At 37.5% G+C, this 20,000-nt stretch overlaps 1 long non-coding RNA gene across 2 annotated transcripts in view; it reads right to left on the reverse strand.

The window, feature by feature from the left end:
• LOC133645035 (uncharacterized) overlaps positions 1-11,687 on the reverse strand; it is a 37,702-nt gene extending 26,015 nt beyond the window's left edge. For both annotated transcript variants that reach the window (XR_009824880.1, XR_009824881.1), the window contains exon 1: positions 11,343-11,687. This is a non-coding gene — a long non-coding RNA (uncharacterized LOC133645035). The remainder of the gene's footprint in view (positions 1-11,342) is intronic.
• Between the last annotated feature and the right edge of the window lie 8,313 nt (positions 11,688-20,000).

Below are 20,000 nucleotides of genomic sequence, written 5' to 3' on the forward strand. Positions count from 1 at the left end.
ACAAGTGGAGGAGCGTCCGTTTTTTTGACTGAAAAACTTTTGCTTAAAAAGAGCAGCTGTGTCTGCCAACATAAGCAGACAACAATGACTGCATCTCTCATATTGAGGAAAAATTCGAATCGGAAGCGAGCAGACGGCGCCTGAGCAAATTACAAGATTGGACCCCGGCCCGCAGTGCTGTATACGCTCAACCTATATGTCACAGATGGTGGGATTTCAGTGTGGTTGATATAGGAAATCCACTAAGGAGTATTGATCTGGCCAAGATCTGCTCTCTGTGGCTGATCTCCACAGGATGCCAAATGGCTTGGTGGCAAGGGCCACACACCAAAATGATATTATACACATTTTAATTCCGCTTGTACACATGCAGTAATCTAATTAGCTTAATCAACACTCAACATGCAACATATGAGACATCATTCTATCAGTCAGCGAAAGCACTAACAAGTCGGTCATCCAGTAAGTAACCAATGGATATGCAAGCCTCCTCCACATGTCTTTTATACGCCGAGTTTAGACAGTAAGAGCCTCCTGTCAATGTTGGTGATCCTTCATTACTGCGCCCTGCAGGGGAGGCCAGTGTGCTAATCACGGCCGGGGGGGCACCGTTGTACACTTGCGTTAATGAAACGGAAGTCTCACACACACACACACACACACACACGCACTAACACACACACAAACGTGGTCATGCATGTTCAGCTGAGAGGCGGCAATTGGTAGCCATATAGATTCATACTGCACACAGCGAGGTATCGCTATGGCGACGAGACCAAATACACCCTCTCTACTCACTGGTGGATTTTGTTAGGAATTAAGTGTTTGTTGCAAAATTACACGACACACCAAACTCCTTTGAATGTAATGTAAGAAGATCCTCTTCTACATCTGTATATGAATATTCTATTCGTCTATAAGTGTACCACTGGTGGTACGTGGGCTCCATCTAGTGGCACGCCAAAGGATCGCTTGATTAAAGTACAGTCTTTTATAGGGATGTAACGATATTGTGCAAAACCCAAAACCAGTAAAGTTGGCATGTTGTGTAATTCGTAAATAAAAACAGAATACAATGATTTGCAAATCATTTTCAACTTATATTCAATTGAATAGACTGCAAAGACAAGATATTTAATGTTTTTGCAAATAATCATTAACTTATAATTTAATGGCAGTAACACATTGAATTTTTACCACTGTGTTACATGGCCTTTCCTTTTATCAACACTCAGTAAACGTTTGGGAACTGAGGAGACACATTTTTGAAGTTTTTCAGGTGGAATTATTTACCATTCTTGCTTGATATACAGCTTAAGTTGTTCAACAGTCCGGGGGTCTCCGTTGTGATATTTTAGGCTTCATAATGCACCACACGTTTTTAATGGGAGACAGGTCTGGACTACAGGCAGGCCAGTCTAGTACCCGCACTCTTTAACTAAGAAGCCACGCTTTTGTAACACGTGGCTTGGCATTGTCTTGCTGAAATAAGCAGGGGCGTCCATGACAACGTTGCTTGGATGGCAACATATGTTGCTCCAAAACCAGTATGTACGTTTCAGCATTAATGGTACCTTCACAGATGTTACCCATGCCTTGGGCACTAATACACCCCCATACCATCACACATGCTGGCTTTTGAACTTTGCGCCTATAACAACTTTCTCAGTCTTTTTTGCCACTTGTGCCAGCTTTTTTTAAACATGTTGCAGGCATCAAATTCCAAATTAGCTAATGAGCCCATAAAAGCCTGAAAAATAAAACAATATTCAAATATTTCTTACTAAAAAATATTTGTTCTTTCAACGTTGACCCAACAAATAGCAAGCACTGAATGAAATGGCATATTTGTTTTAAACTTTATTATCTGATCATGCAACTATTATTATACTATCATCTATTTATGTACAAGATATTTCAAACATGTTTTGTCAGAATAAATATTTAAATATCTGCAAGTCACCTTATCCATCAATTTGTACATAAAAAATATAGATATATGTATATATATAATAATCAAATGCAAAGGCTATTGTGTGATGACATCATGGGGCGATTCTACATTTATATTCAAATATTAGGGCTTTGAATATTTGGGCACCACAGGATTTGATTCGATTCTTGGGGGTTGCGATTCGATTCTCGATTCAAAATGATTCTCGATTCAAAATCAATACTTCTAAATAACATTGGGTGCCAGTTCTATGATGAACTACATTACTCCATAAAATAGATAAACAAGTCTGATCAATTTCTATATCACTTAAAAGAAAACTGGTTTTGTTTTGAATGAAATTCTACCCAAACATTTAACAAAATCAAATACAAGTAAGGCAACAAGAGAAGTATCCAACATTGCCTGAATGGCTGGACAGCACAGATTAAAAAAAAAATTCTGATTATTATTATTTTTTAATCTGTTAAGAATCGTTACAAATAAGAATCGCGATTAATTAGAAAATCTTTTTTTTTTACACCCCTATCAGATGGCTCCACAGATAGTTAACCTTTTACAGTGCCTTTGTCCCATTTTTGTTGTTATTTGTTTTGTTCTGTTGTTTCACCACTCCCTTTGAGTGCGCTTTTTGTTAGTATTTTTGTTGGTAACACAAAAACTTAGCTTTGATGTTATATTATAAATAATTGTGTTTTTTCTTGTGAATTTTTTTTTTTTTAATAATTGATGATTGATCTTAATCATGCACTTAGACCAGAGAACAGCTATTTTAAAATTGTGTAAAACCGACTGTTGCCACAACATCATGTCGACGATGAAACCCAATGAGGGAAGATGCTCTGTTTGCTTTAATGGGGAATTGCACTTTTTTGGGGAATTTTTCACAATCATCTTGATGCAGCTCTGTATCGATCGGAGCATGAGCAGGTGTTTATAAATCGTTCATGAAGTTTTTTTATGATAGTGACTGAAAAAAAAATGGCATTTGTACTCTTGCAAGGGAAGCTGGCCCTCCAGTTTGACACCCCTGATTTAAAATAAAAACATATACTCATTAACCAGCAGAGGGCGCCAGATGTATTCAAATAAGTGCCTGTAGTGTGCATGCAGTGATGAAGGACAGTCCAAAGGTCAAACAATCCAATTAGCAGCAGTGTCATTAAAGTGTAAAAAGAAGTTAAGTGCAAACAATACATTTGACTCGACATTTGAGGATGAAAATATTTGCAATACTAATATCTCAAAATTGAGCATCATATCATGACTTTTTAAACAGTTTCGTGATCGGAGCTCATGTTTTGTTCTGTGCAGGCGTCCCTAATATAGTGGCCAGTGATGGAGCAGGACTGTGAGTACCTCCTGTCATATCCAAGCAATAAATGAATAAATGGGGGGGGGGCTGAATAAAAGTGCCAGCGGCTTCTGCGGCGTATTCTCCTCACTTTTATGAGGCATCATGGAAGGTAATGAAGCGGAAAGGTCACGGCGAATGTGTTCTCATCTGCTCCAAACCAATAGGTCAGATTCCCACTTTCCACGCCACGACTCCGTGACAGCAGCTGGTGCCCTTTTGCTTAAAACAATATCGTCACCTCGGCCCGCCGTACATCATTTCCACCCATGCCTGGCAGATATTACACACTAGATCAGACACAAACGCAGCCATATGCTATCAGCGCCGTGTAATGTAAACCATACATTATGAATCATATTTGTTGGGGGGGGACAAAGGCTATTTGCAAAATAGGTCAAGGGGGCTGCAGGCATGGCTGTGGCCACCAGATGGTGCTTATGTGTACATTAAATCTGTTTTATGGCTTCTCATAAGTTGCTTTATATCTGAAGTTTTTTTGTGTTTACATGAACAAAATCAGAAACATAAGTTTCTAATTGCTTGTTTGTATTTGTTTATTTGAAGGACAATGTGCAGTTACATTAAGACAGGGGTGCCAAACTCATTTTCAACTATATTGCCAAAAGTATTTGGCCACCCATCCAAATGATCAGAATCAGGTGTCCCTAAGTCCTGACTTAAACGTGTGGACAATGCTGAAGAAACAAGTCCATGTCAGAAAAGCAACACATTTAGCTGAACTGCACCAATTTTGTCAAGAGGAGTGGTCAAAAATTCAAGCAGAAGCTTGTGGATGGCTACCAAAAGCGCCTTATTGCAGTGAAACTTGCCAAGGGACATGTAAGCAAATATTAACATTGCTGTATGTATACTTTTGACCCAGCACATTTTCTCATATTTTCAGTAGACCCATAATAAATTCATAAAAGAAGCAAACTTCATGAATGTTTTTTGTGACCAACAAATCACTCTGTCACAAAAAAATAAGAGTTGTAGAAATGATTGGAAACTCAAGACAGCCATGACATTATGTTCTTTACAAGTGTATGTAAACTGTTGACCACGACTAAGTAATTGTGATTGATCGGAATAAAAACAGCTACATTTTTGTTTCATCTGCCCACTGAACTTTCCTCCAGAAGGTCTTATCTTTGTCCATGTGATGTCAGATGAAACAAAAATGGAGCTGTTTGGCCACAATACCCAGCAATATGTTTGGAGGAGAAAAGGTGAGGCCTTTAATCCCAGGAACACCATGCCTACCATCAAGCATGGTGGTGGTAGTATTATGCTCTGGGCCTGTTTTGCTGCCAATGGAACTGGTGCTTTACAGAGAGTAAATGGGATGATGAAAAAGGAGGATTACCTCCAAATTCTTCAGGACAAGCTAAAACCATCAGCCCGGAGGTTGGGTCATGGGCGCAGTTGGGTGTTCCAACAGGACAATGACCCCAAACACACGTCAAAAGTGGTAAATGAATGGCTAAATCAGGCTAGAATGAAGGTTTTAGAATGGCCTTCCCAAAGTCCTGACTTAAACGTGTGGACAATGCTGAAGAAACAAGTCCATGTCAGAAAACCAACAAATTTAGCTGAACTGCACCAATTTTGTCAAGAGGAGTGGTCAAAAATTCCAGCAGAAGCTTGTGGATGGCTACCAAAAGCGCCTTATTGCAGTGAAACTTGCCAAGGGACATGTAAGCAAATATTAACATTGCTGTATGTATACTTTTGACCCAGCACATTTGCTCACATTTTCAGTAGACCCATAATAAATTCATAAAAGAAGCAAACTTCATGAATGTTTTTTGTGACCAACAAGTATGTGCTCCAATCACTCTATTACAAAAAAATAAGAGTTGTAGAAACGATCGGAAACTCAAGACAGCCATGACATTATGTTCTTTACAAGTGTATGTAAACTTTTGATGGCGACTGTAGATTGGTCGACAGATATATACAGTAGATGTGTGCCTCTTGACAAGGAGACTATGGAAGCACTTAGTGATGGTACGTACATACAGTATGACAATGAAAACAAAGGTGTGTACAGTATGTGTGACTTCTGTTCAGTGACATTCCCTGGCCAGGAATACACAGAATTCCTCAGCACTCGGGCTGGCCTCAGGGTGCAAACACGACATAAAGCCGATTTGCATCATTTTAGGGTGAGGGGAAATGCACTATACTGTACAAAGGTCAATGACCTTTTGGACATAGTAGAACTGCAACTAGTCGGACAAGTGTTAGCTCTTAGCAATGATATGTATTAGGTCACTTTAACTAGGTTTAAAAGGGTTTGGTCATTTTTTTGGTCAGTTTTTAATGTTTTTTGACCTACCTGCGTCTGTTTTAATTGCATATACAGTAATATATGTCTGTACATGTGTACATACATAGTTGTATAGTTAATAGTCTTGCTATAAAAAAAAAAGGGACCCATTAGCTCCCTGCTTGGCACTCGGCATCAAGAGTTGGAATTGGGGGTTAAATCACCAAAATGATTCCCAAGCGCGGCCACCGCTGCTGCTCACTGCTCCCCTCACCTCCCAGGGGGTGGAACAAAGGATGGGTCAAATGCAGAGAGTAATCTCACCACACCTAGTGTGTGTGTGACAATCATTGGTACTTTACTTTACTTATAAGGTGTGTGTGCTCACCACTTAGTCATGCACTGCTGAACTATAGTTGCTGTGGCATTGCTAAATCAACAAATCAAATACTGACTTTTGAACAATAGTGGAATCCTAAGTTGGGTAGGGTTGAACGATACTGCAATTTTTAGTATCCACCTTACATCCAGTCAATACAGGGCTGTTACCCAGATACCTACAGTCGTGGTCAAAAGTTTACATACACTTGTAAAGAACATAATGTCATGGCTGTCTTGAGTTTCCAATAGTTTCTACAACTCTTATTTTTTTGTGATTGGAGCACATACTTGTTTGTCACAAAAATATCTTTCCTCCAGAAGGTCTTATCTTTGTCCATGTGATCTCAGATGAAACAAAAATGGAGCTGTTTGGCCACAATATCCGGCAATATGTTTGGAGGAGAAAAGGTGAGGCCTTGAATTCCAGGAACACCATGACTACCGTCAAGCATGGTGGTGGTACTATTATGCTCTGGGCATGTTATGCTGCCCATGGAACTGGTGCTTTAAAGAGAGTAAATGGGACAATGAAAAAGGAGGATTACTTCCAAATTCTTCAGGACAAGCTAAAATCATCAGCCGGGAGGTTGGGTCTTGGGCGCAGTTGGGTGTTCCAACAGGACAATGACCTCAAACACACGTCAAACGCGGCAAAGGAATGGCTAAATCAGGCTAGAATCCCATCTTAAAACTCATTTGTATACTCTAGCCTTTAAATAAATAGACCCCCTTTTTAGACCAGTTGATCTGCCGTTTCTTTTCTTTTCTCCTCTGCTCCCCTCTTCCTTGTTGAGGGGGGAGAGGGGGCAGGTCCGGTGGCCATGGATGAAGTGCTGGCTGTCCAGAGTCGGGACCCGGGGTGGACCGCTAGCCTGTGCATCGGTTGGGGACATCTCTGCGCTGCTGACCCGTCTCCGCTCGGGACGGTTTTCTGCTGGCCCCACTATGGACTGGACTTTCGCTGATGTGTTGGATCCACTGTGGACTGGACTTTCACAATATTATGTCAGACCCACTCGACATCTATTGCTTTCGGTCTCCCCTAGAGGGGGGGGTTACCCACATATGCGGTCCTCTCCAAGGTTTCTCATAGTCATTCACATCGACGTCCCACTGGGGTGAGTTTTTCCTTGCCCTTATGTGGGCTCTGTACCGAGGATGTCGTTGTGGCTTGTGCAGCCCTTTGAGACACTTGTGATTTAGGGCTATATAAATAAACATTGATTGATTGATTGATTGATTGATAGAATTAAGGTTTTAGAATGGCCTTCCCAAAGTCCTGAAGAAACAAGTCCATGTCAGAAAACCAACACATTTCGCTGAACTGCACCAATTTTGTCAAGAGGAGTGGTCAACAATTCATCCACAAGCTTGCCAGAAGCTTGTGGATGGCTACCAAAAGCATCTTATTGCAGTGAAACTTGCCAAGGGACATGTAAGCAAATATTAACATTGCTGTATGTATACTTTTGACCCAGCACATTTGCTCACATTTTCAGTAGACCCATAATAAATTCATAAAAGAACCAAACTTCATGAATGTGTTTTGTGACCAACAAGTATGTGCTCCAATCACTCTATCACAAAAAAATAAGAGTTGTGGAAATGATTGGAAACTCAAGACAGCCATGACATTATGTTCTTTACAAGTGTATATAAACTTTTTATCGTGACTGTACCTATACTTTTTACTTGACACTTTTGCAGATCATTGAATGAGTTTGACTCAAATTTGTTTTTATAAACTTATTTGTGAACAATACACTACAGTGGTTCTCAAACGTTTTTCACCAAGTACCGCCTCAAAACACACTTGGCTCTCCAAGTACCAACATGATGACTAAAATTAAAATACAGTTGCATAGTAGACCAAGAAATTCATTAAAAACAAGTTAGAGGTTTTATTTAAGGATATTAATTTTTTTGGCCACTCTAACATTACACACAGTTTGAACAGTAACACTGTGTTTGAATATTTTGTAAATTAATTATTTGGTTTACATGCACCACAGTTTGAGAATCACTGATATACTATATAAATACAACAATAAAAGACTAAGTATATCAACATATTTTGTACAATTGTTGAAGAACAATTGAGTTAGTTAGTATACATAATATAATATTATATTGACTCTCATTTGAATCATTGGGCTTTTATATACAGTGGTACCTCAACTTACAAACTCAGTTGGTTCTATGACTGTAACTAAAAACTCTCATATCTCAAATCATTGAAATTAATGTGCTTTGCCTCCCCAAAACACCACAATTTAACATGCCTTTTAAAAAGAAAACATATTTTTTAGATACCAAATACTGTATGAAAATCAATATGATACAATGTACTATAAACAACTACAGTAGTTTTATGAAATACTCTAATAATATTGTAGAGATTTACCTTGGGGACCGGACTAATGCGGCCTGTTTCGCCATTGTACAACAATAGGAAAATATAAGAAATCATTGTTTATGTTGCATGTGGACGTCTGTGAGTGACGGACCGGGGGGTTGAGAGTGTTGACATTTTACTCTCAACAGGCTCATGCTCGCTCGTCCATTTGTAGACTCTGGAGAAACACGTCAGGCAGGCCATGTGGCAGCTTCTTCATATTTTCATGGATTAATGTCCGCTGCGTGGATTTGGTTTTGGTGTGGAAGTTGAATTCTGATTGGGATTTGTGCAGCTTAAACTACAGCCCGAGTCTGTTAAACTTTTTTTTTTTTTAAATACTCCATCTTATACATACAAACTAGGGCTGCAAATACTTGGGTGTCCCACGATTCGATTAAATATCGATTCTTGGGGTCACGATTCGATTATGAATCGATTTTTTCGATTCAACGCGATTCAAAAACGATATTTTTCCGATTCAAAACAATTCTCTATTCATTCAATACATAGGATTTCAGCAGGATCTACCCCAGTCAGCAGAGTAGTAGATTTTTGTAAAAACTTTTATAATTGTAAAGGACAATGTTTTATCAACTGATTGCAATAATTTAAATTTGTTTTAACTATAAATTAACCAAAAATATGACTTATTTTATCTTTGTGAAAATATTGGACACAGTGTGTTGTCAAGTTTATGAGATGTGATGCAAGTGTAAGCCACTGTGACACTATTGTTCTTTTTTTTATTTTTTTATTTTTATAAATGTCTAATGATAATGTCAATGAGGGATTTTTAATCACTGCTATGTTGAAATTGCAACTAATATTGATACTGTTGTTGATAATATTCATTTTTGTTTCACTACTTTTGAATTGTTCTGTGTGGTGTTTGTGTCTCCTCTCAATTGCTCTGTTTATTGCAGTTCTGAGTGTTGCTGGCTCGGGTTTGGTTTTGGAATTGGATTGCATTGTTATGGTATTGCTTTGTATTATATTGTTGGATTGATTTATTAAAAAATAAACTGAATAAAATACAAATGAAAAAATAAAAAAAATAAAATAAAAATCGATTTTTGAATAAATGAGAATCGATACTGAATCATACAACGTGAGAATCGCGATTTGAGAAAAAAAAAAAAAAAAAAAGAATTGCGATTTGAATTCGAATCGATTTTTTCCCACGCCCCTAATACAAACTTCTAGTTGTTCAAAGCTATGTACAATAAACACGTTTTACCATACAATGTAGCTAAAAACATAAAATAAACCAGCGATTTTTTGAGGTTGTACTTGGTGAAAAAAGTTTGAGAAACCCTGAAATAAAAAAATTAATTATAGTCGACATTTCCGTATTTGGCAGTGATGTACATGCTTGTTTACGTATGGTATTATGTATAGTATTGTTTTAAAAAAGTGTTTCGACATTGGTAATATGTATAAACTTTGTGTAACAGATTACACACATAAACAAAACTACATTTAGAAGACAATGTTAAAGAGCAGCTCATTCCTAACATATCCCACACCACCTCAGTATCTATTACACCTTAAAATTAACTTAATTACCACATGTTTACACTGTAAAAAATTTAAATGCTATGATCTTAGGCTTTTTAAAGCAAGGTTATTTTGACTCATGGCACCGTTTACAGTTTTTTTTCCATCGCTAACAAGCGCTTACCTATACTTAAAATACTTTTACTAAACTCTTAACACAGACTTACACCTACAAAACACAATTGGCCAAATAGATCATTTTCTTCTCAAAAGCACATTTTGTTAACTATATACTAACTCTTCATTTCAAAATAGATGACATCTTTCTCGGCACACATTAACTTTACCAAAACACTGGACATCTGACTCAAAATGAAATTATTCTTTCAAATAATAACTCTTGTTTTCACTTCACAAGGAACATGCAGCCAATCAAAGTACACCAGGTTTCAAAATACTGGCTATTGTGGACATTACAAAAACTGCATAGACTTTTATGTTTCAGTTTTACAGGTATTTGCATGCAAAACATGCAATCCACAGTTTTTTATGCCTAATTTTTTGGTTGGGAACTGTATATCCACATGTAATGTTCACATTCAAAAGCATTCCAGTAAAAAGCGAATCAGTTTTTTTTTCTTTACTGTTTACTACAGGAGGTATAGTAGAAATACTGTTTACAGTATGGTACAACAGAAAACGTTTTACAGTATTGTTTACAGTAAAGTTAACAAAATATCCATGAACAAAAAAGCAACAGCAAAAAGCCCAGTAAAAAGGGAGAACTAAAAAAAAAGCACAAAATTCCTTTACAGTATCTAATCCCTGCGATCTTCAGGGTTAGGCCACACGTTTTCATCCACATCGCATCTGATGTTACAGTATTATCAGCTGGGATATATTGTTTTAGAACTGATATTACTGTATTACAGAAGCAGAGGTTTTTATACTGCATCTAAGGTTTGGAATATTGTCTTTGCAATTGTGGGATGTTGTGTGTTAACATTTGTAAATAATACAAAAACAATCCATAATTGTGTTTGGAGGTATAGCTTGTCTGTTAAAAAAATGTAAGCATTATATAAATGTGTTCACTGACTGCATATTGTGTGAAAACAACATGATATGTGTGAATGGTATGGCCACAAAGGACCGATGTTGTGCTAATCGTGTTTAGAGTTTCGAAAATGTGACTACTGTTTAGAAAAACGCTTGTTAGCGACTGAAAAAAACTGTAAATAGTTAGCAGTGGGAATACAAAAATGCCGTAACTAAACCGTAACTAAGAATGGCATTGATGAGCACCGCATGAACGCACTCACTAACTGAATGGCCAACACTTTAATTATGAACAAGGGATGGCCACAACAAAATGAATAGCCCTCTTTCAGGCTATAGTGACCTCCAGGGAGAGGCTCGATGCTGCAGCGCATCCAAGGTGATCCAAAGTGGCTATTAAATTGCATGTAATGATTGCACTCACCAGATATGATGCAGGTAATCAGCTGCAGGTGCGACATCTTTTCACAGGAGTTGTCCAAAAAGTGCCCTTAACATCCACCAAATGGTTTACTTGTGTCTTTTTCCTCAATAAATCCACCTTATTGTTTCTTTTTTCCTTCTTACTTGTCTTTTCCAAAAGATAGAGGTTTTGACTTGAGTAGTGACTCTCCTCCGGTAGTCACTGAGGTATTGGGTGTGGTCCATCCTAATATTGTCCAGATGACGATGTGTAGTTTGAGTTTCCCATTCAATAACATGACATTCTACGAAACAAACCATGACTTCAGTGGTGAGAGAAATAAACGACCGCTGCTGGAACACAAAAGTGGTTTAAGTGTGTGTGTCTGGGAAGAGCTAGAAAAAAACAAAACACCTAACACCTGACTCCAGATGTGATGTTCACGAACGATTTGAGTCTTTTTAACAAATGAGAATGATTCACGTTTTTTTTATGCACATGATAGAGTCACCCAAACGGACTAGAAAATGAGTTTGAGTAAAAAAAGACAGAAAATAATTTGGGTTCACTTTTTTTTTCAAATTATTTTTACTTTTAAATGTTTTGATTTATTAATTTGTATCCACGTGTCTGGGTAATTATTCTGATATCTGAAGTAATTCAAGCGTACACACACCAGGTAGGTAATACTGTATACAATTCTGTAGTCACATTTTACTATTTCAAACTTTTATTGCTGTTTTACTTTTATTTTTTATTTATTCTTACTTGCGTAAATGTCAATTATTCTGTTCCACATCTTATCCTATAACCGCTGGTCTGCTACCAGTGATTGTTTCCTTGATTTAAGAAAAAAGTGGAAAAAAACTAACTATAATACAGAGCCGGTCTTTTGAACAGTTCTTTGAAAGGAACGGCTCTTCAAAATCCGTCTCCCTTCGAAGAGCCCTAAATCCCATCTCTAATTCTAAATTCCCGACACCTGTGTTTATACAACCGATGTTATATTGCCACCTGTGTACACCTGAGACATTAATGTGGCTCCGACACAACCAGATAATATATTTGTTGAAATGAAAAAACAAGGAATTAGCCCTCCAACTTAGTCAAAAACAAACACAGCACTGTTTTATAAGTACATGGTGGCAGTACTTTATTACTTTACTTCTTGCATTTACACATAGAGAGTGTAGACCAGGGGTCACCAACGCGGTGCCCGCGGGCACCAGGTAGCCCGTAAGGACCAGATGAGTAGCCCGCTGGCCTGTTCTAAAAATAGCTCAAATAGCAGCACTTACCAGTGAGCTGCCTCTATTTTTTAAACGTTATTTATTTACTAGCAAGCTGGTCTCGCTTTGCTCGACATTTTTAATTCAAAGAGAGACAAAACTCAAATAGAATTTGAAAATTCAAGAAAATATTTTAAAGACTTGGTCTTTACTAACTGACAAAGAAAAAGATAACAGATTTGGTGTCCCGTTCAAAGTGTGACATGATTTATTTAAAAATTTGAGAGTTGACTTTTGTACTTTACATGAGTTATTATTCGTACAAACATGGTGCAAAGTAATTCATGATTTGTTAAAAAAATGTTAGTGGCTAGCTAGTTAAAATGTGATATTGAGATTTCACAAGACTGTCTTAGAAGTGATCATTTGAAAATGTTCAATTTGAGAAATGTGCACTTAGAGTAAATATAAAAATAAAGTGTTGCATATTGATATTTATCTGCTTCTATATATATTTATTGTGAGGAATCATTAAGATGATCAGTGTTTCCACAAAGATAAATATCATTAATTATTAACAATAACATAGAGTTAAAGGTAAATTGAGCAAATTGGCTATTGCTGGCAATTTATTTAAGTGTGTATCAAACTGGTAGCCCTTCCCATTAATCAGTACCCAAGAAGTATCTCTTGGTTTCAAAAAGGTAGGTGACCCCTGGTGTAGACTATCAAGTATAATAGGTAATGCGTGTTGAACATTCTTGGCCAATAAAGCTGATTCTGATTTTAAGTGTCCTGTTGCATCTTGGGATATCCGCCAAAAACAAACATGCATTATAGACTACTATGTTGAGTTACCCCCTGTATCATCATATTTCTCTTGGATGTGCAATGAAATTAAAATAGTACAGCAAATGTTGGGATTGTGCTGCTTTTATTTTTATATTTTTCCAAAATATGGTCTTGTTTTCAATCTGTTATACACAGTATATATTTTATCAAAATTGACATGTATTTATTTATTATGCAACACTAGTTCTAACAAGACTACATATAGTACTACATATACATCCACAAAATATTCCCAGCACTTCACTTTTTCCAGGTTTTGTTATATTACAGCCTTATTCCAAAATAGAATAAAGTAATATTTGTCCTCAACATTCTACAGACAATACCCCATATTTTATAAATGGTTGATTTATATAGGCTAGTAAGGTAAAGTTTTGTACCTGACAAGTTTCTGAGGAAGGCTGCAGAAGCAAGATAGCCGAAACTTGTCAGGTACAAAACTTTACCTTACTAGCCTATATAAATCAACCATTTATAAATACACATTAGTAGGCTAAATGTAGTAGAATTTCTGACCTTTGACCTATATTGCATGTCTAATAAGAATGTACGCTCATTTAATTTCTCTTCTATTCTGTGCCAGTGGGACAAAGGTGAATATGGAGTTGTGCCAACCTGTCTACAGAATGTTTAGAATTTCCAAATATGACTAAGAGATACAAGGTTGTTTTGGAACAGACAAAACCAAAACAAAACAATCGTGACGCATTAGATAACAAACAATGACGCACAAGAGACATATAAAAAATAGCAGAAGACCGGAACTCGACAGTGATTTTGGCTTGTGTGTGTCTTGTTTACTCCGGAGTAACATGTGGTCTGTCTGCACGGCCAACTTAATTCAACCTGCACTTCTGATAATGGGTAAATAAATTTGTTGTACTAAACTACTTTTGTTGCCTGTTTAAGCTTCGGACAATCCACTACATAAATGAACCTCTTCAACATAATACCCCATAATGACAATGTAAAAAGGTTGTTGTTTTTTTTTTGCTAATTAATTTAAAAAAGACAAATACAAAAAAACACATGTACATACAGTATAGGCCAAACGTTTGGACACACCTTCTCATTCAATGTGTTTTCTTTATTTTCATGACTATTTACATTGTAGATTGTCACATCAAAACTACGAATGAACACATGACATAACAAAAAAAGGTGAAATAACTGAAAACATGTTTTACATTCTAGTTTCTTCAAAATTGCCACCCTTTGCTCTGATTACTTTTTCGCACACTCTTGGCATTCTCTCGATGAGCTTCAAGAGGTAGTCACCGCAAATGGTTTTCACTTCACAGGTGTGCTTGAACCATTGTGTTCTTGGTCACCTCCCTGACTAGACTAAGAAGAATGCAGCAATGTACAGAGACATCCTGGATGAAAACCAACGCTTCCCATCCAACCTGATGGAGCTTAAGAGGTGCTGCAAAGAGGAACGGGCCAAACTTCCCAACGATAGGTGGGCCAAACTTGTGGCATCGTATTCAAAAAGACTTGAGGGTGTAATTGCTGCCAAATGTGCATCAACAACGTATTGCGCATAACAATTATAAGGATTGGGCGGCCGGGCAGGGCCATGGCTAGTGTTGCCGGGAGGCACAGTACGCATGGATCTGCCCGGCAGGCTGCTTTTCTACTCATTATTTGGCTCTTTGTAGTTTTAAATTTAACCAATCAAATTCTTAAACCAATTGGTTTGAATAATCAATCAACTCATGAAACTTCAAAGTCCAAGGCTTTTGTTTTTAATAGAACATTGTCAGTCTTCTTTACTATAAGAGCCATTTTGGATAGCCAATCAAAATCACCAGTCAATGTCAAATCCGCTTTACAATGTTACCTTTTAGCAGAACTTTGTTTCAAACTGTTGCTTTAACATGTTTATTATCTGGCAGACTGACACAGGCATTTAGCTTTTCCACACACCATCCTGACTCACGGTTTCAACATTTGGTTCTTAAAAGTGTATTCAATTACTTTAAAGGCCTACTGAAAGCCACTACTACCGACCACGCAGTCTGATAGTTTACATATCAATGATGAAATCTTAACATTGCAACACATGCCAATACGGCCGGGTTAACTTATAAAGTGCAATTTTAAATTTCCCGCCACACTTCCGGTTAAAAACGTTTTATTATGCTGACGTATGCGTGTGACGTCATGAGGGCAAGGGAAGTATTCGGAGCCCGTAGAAAAAGCTCTGTTTTCATTTCATAATTCCACAGTATTCTGGACATCTGTGTTGGTGAATCTTTTGCAATTTGTTTAATGAACAATGGAGGCTGCAAAGAAGAACGTTGTAGGTGGGATCGATCGGTGTATTAGCGGCTAAGTACAATACTTACAGCAACACAACAAGGACTACTTACTTAGCAGACGCCTAGCCGATGCTAGCCGCCAAACCCACGGATGAAATCCTTCGTCGCGCTGTCGATCGCTGGAATGCAGGTGAGCACGGCTGTTGATGGGAAGATGAGGGCTGGCTGGCGTAGGTGGAGCGCTAATGTTTTTATCATTGTTCTGTGAGGTCCGGTTGCTAAGTTGCTAAATTAGCCTTAGCGTCGTTAGCAACAGCATTGTTAAGCCTTACCAGGCTGAGAATTTTTAACCGTGTAGTTACATGTACAAGGTTTAATAGTATTGTTGATCTTCTGTCTATCCTTCCAGTCAGGGATTTATTTATTTTGTTTCTATCTGCATTTGAGACAGATGCTATCACGTTAGCTCATGCTACAGAGCTTCGTCGATGATGGGTGTCCTTCGTCGCGCCGTCGATCGCTGGAACGCAGGTGAGCACGGCTGTTGATGTAACCGTGTAGTTACATGTACATGGTTTAATAGTATTGTTGATCTTCTGTCTATCCTTCCAGTCAGGGGTTTATTTATTTTGTTTCTATCTTCATTTGAGAACGATGCTATCACGTTAGCTCAGTAGCTAAGTGTGTCACCGATGTATTGTCAGGGAGATAAAAGTCACTTTGAATGTCAATTTCACGTGCTGGACTCTCATTTTCAAGAGGATATAGTATCCGAGGTGGTTTAAAATACAAATCCGTGATCCACAATAGAAAAAGGAGAAAGTGTGGAATCCAATGAGCCAGCTTGTACCTAAGTTACGGTCAGAGCGAAAAAAGATACGTCCATCACTGCCTCTCTAGTCCTTCACTCTAATGTTCCTCATCCACGAATCTTTCATCCTTGCTCAAATTAATGGGGTAATCGTCGCTTTGTCGCTCCGAATCTCTCTCGCTCCATTGTAAACAAAGGAAAATTGTGAGGAATACTAGCTCCTGTGACGTCACGCTACTTCCGGTACAGGCAAGGTTTTTTTTTTATCAGTGAGCAAAAGTTGCGAACTTTATCGTCGATTTTCTCTACTAAATCCTTTCAGCAAAAATATGGCAATATCGCGAAATGATCAAGTATTGACACATAGAATGGATCTGCTATTCCCGTTTAAATAAAAAAAATTCATTTCAGTAGGCCTTTAAGTCCTTTGTAACTTCACAGATGTCTTTTATATAAAGATTAAAAAATCTTGTCCCAGTATTGATCCCTGGTGTACACCACAAGACATATCTAGCCGTGTTGACATATTTTCACCCATCTTCACATATTGCTTCCTGTTGGTTAAATAGCTTCTTACCCAGTTCAAGACCAAACCTCTGATGCCATATCGTTCTAATTGTTGTATTAAAATATCATGATTAATTGTGTCAAATGCTTTTGTTAAGTCCATGAATACTGCGGCCGCACATTCTTTACCATCTATGGCATTGGTCATTTCCTCTGTTATTTTGATTATTGCTATCAATGTTGAGATATTTGCTTGGAATCCATATTGGTTCTCCCACTTTTGTTGATAAATATATCTAATCGGGGATGGAATAGTTTTTCCATGACTTTGGAGAATTGTGGAATTAATGAAACTGGTCTGTAGTTGGTAAACTACGACTTTCTCAATTTTCATTTTGTCAGGGAATTTGCCGGTTAGAAATGATACGTTGCTGATATATGTCAGAGGTTCTGAAATGTCTTTTATAACATTTTTTATCGTTACCATATCTATTCCATGACAGTCGGATTTACAATTTAGATTATTTCTTCTTTTGTCACATTCTTAAGAAACTCTAATTTAGTAGAAGCTGTAAACCCAGAATAATAGCTTTTTTGGGGGTGAACAAACTGTCGTTACAGCGGCATCTTTTCCAGGAATTCTATAATACCATTTCTCAAAGTGTTGGCTGAACAGCTATTAAGGCATGACCCAATCGCCGCCCTGAGATCGGTAGGTTGGAGTTCAAATCCCAGCCGAGTCATACCAAAGACTATAAAAATGGGACCCATAACCTCCCTGCTTGGCACTCAGCAACACGGGTTGGAGTTGGGGGTTAAGTCACCAAAATGATTCCCGGGCGCGGCGCCGCTGCTGCCCACTGCTCCCCAAGGGGATGGGTCAAATGCAGAGGACAAATTTCACCACAAAATTGTGATGTATCATGTTGTATGCTTGCATGTTCGAAATAAACTCAAACTCAACTCAACTCAACTCAACATCTAGTGTGTGTGTGACAATCATTGGTATCTTTAATCTTTAATGTTAACTACCGAACCGTAACTTAAAAGGGTTGGCTGAACAGCTATTAAGGCATGACGCAATCGGCGACCATGTTTACTACAGAACTGTAACTTAGAAGGGTTGGCTGAACAACTGTAAGGACTGACGCTTTTCCACTTCCATCCATCCATCCATTTTCTACCGCTTGTCCCTTTTGGGGTCGCGGGGGGTGCTGGAGCCTATCTCAGCTGCATTCGGGCGGAAGGCGGGGTACACCCTGGACAAGTCGCCACCTCAACACAGGGCCAACCCAACACAGATAGACAGACAACATTCACACTCACACAGCTAATTCATTAAGGATTCAGCTCTTCGTGGTTTTACACCTAATCAGGTGGTGTTTTCTGCCAAGCCATTCACTGATTTCTCAAACCAATTAGTTTGAATGAGCAAACAACTCATGAAATTTCAAAGTGCAAGGATTTTGTTCTCAATAGACCATTGTCAGTCTTCTTTACAGTCAGAGACTTCTTGGATAGCCAATCAAAATCCCCACTCAATGGCAAATCTGGTATGCAATGTCAACGCCTAGCAAAACTTTGTTTCATACTGTTGCTTTAACATGTTTATTATCTGGGAGACTGACACAGGCATTTAGCTTTTCCACACACCATCCTGACTCACGGTTTCAACATTTGGTTCTTCTTAAAAGTGTATTAGATTACTTTGTACTTTCTGCAATCATTGGCCTTCCCAATGTAAAGCGAGTGGAAATAATTTGGAGATAGCACTATTGCAATATCAGACAAGTGCTACTATGAATCTTTGTCTTGTTGTTAAACTTGCACGTGAACTTCTTTTTGGACAATTTTGCAGCCGAATACGCCAAATTCATATAACATGACATAGGCCAACGTATTCAGCTGTATGATTCAGAGTCATATAACTTGGTTTCTTGCGCAACAGCTATAAGGTCTAATGCAATTGCCGCTCATGTTAATTACCAAACCGTATCTTGGAATGGTAGGCTAAACAACTATAAGGTATGATGCAATCAATGTTCATGTTTATTACAAACCATATGTTAGAATGGTAGGTTGAACAACTATAAGGTATGATGCAATTGATGCTCATGTTAATTACCAAACCATATCTTAGAATGGTTGGCTGAACAACTATAAGGTATGATGCAATCAATGCTCATGTTAATTACCAAATTGTAATTTTAAATGTTTGCTGAACATCTAGAAGGTATGATGCAATAACTGCCCATGTATATTAGCAAACTGTAACTTAGAATGTTTGCTGAACAATAATTATAAGGTATGATGCAATCGCCATTTATTAAGGAAGGAAGTGACATCACAGATGCAAAAATTCAATGTACTACATGTATTGCAGGGTTCGGCGAAAGCCCAAAAGCAAATGGAGTTTTATTTTTATAGATTGATGGACAATTTAAATACTTTATTATTTTGTTATTATTTTACTTTTACTGTTTTTCTGTATTTTTTAAACAAAAATTGTATTTAACTTTTTTACCTTTTTTTGGGGGGCGACAAAAAATGTGTCTGTTTTCTCAGTACTTGTATTGTGATTTCCCTATCAAATGAATAAATAAATCTGATTTAAAAAACATTAAAATTTAAAGAAAAGAAAGAGAGAGAAAAAAAAAAGCACATAATACATATACAATATGATAAAAAATAAAATACATCACAACTAGGGATGTCCGATAATGGCTTTTTGCCGATATCCGATATTCCGATATTGTCCAACTCTTTAATTACTGATACCGATATCAACCGATACCAATATATACAGTCGTGGAATTAACACATTATTATGCCTAATTTGGACAACCAGGTATGGTGAAGATGAGGTCCTTTTTTAAAAAAATTAATAAAATAAGATAAATAAATTAAAAACATTGTGTTGAATTAAAAAAAAAAGCAAAACAATATAAAAACAGTTACATAGAAACTAGTAATTAATGAAAATGAGTAACATTAACTGTTAAAGGTTAGTACTATT

Source organism: Entelurus aequoreus, linkage group LG28, assembly GCF_033978785.1.
Source record: "Entelurus aequoreus isolate RoL-2023_Sb linkage group LG28, RoL_Eaeq_v1.1, whole genome shotgun sequence".
NCBI classification, from domain to species: domain Eukaryota; kingdom Metazoa; phylum Chordata; class Actinopteri; order Syngnathiformes; family Syngnathidae; genus Entelurus; species Entelurus aequoreus.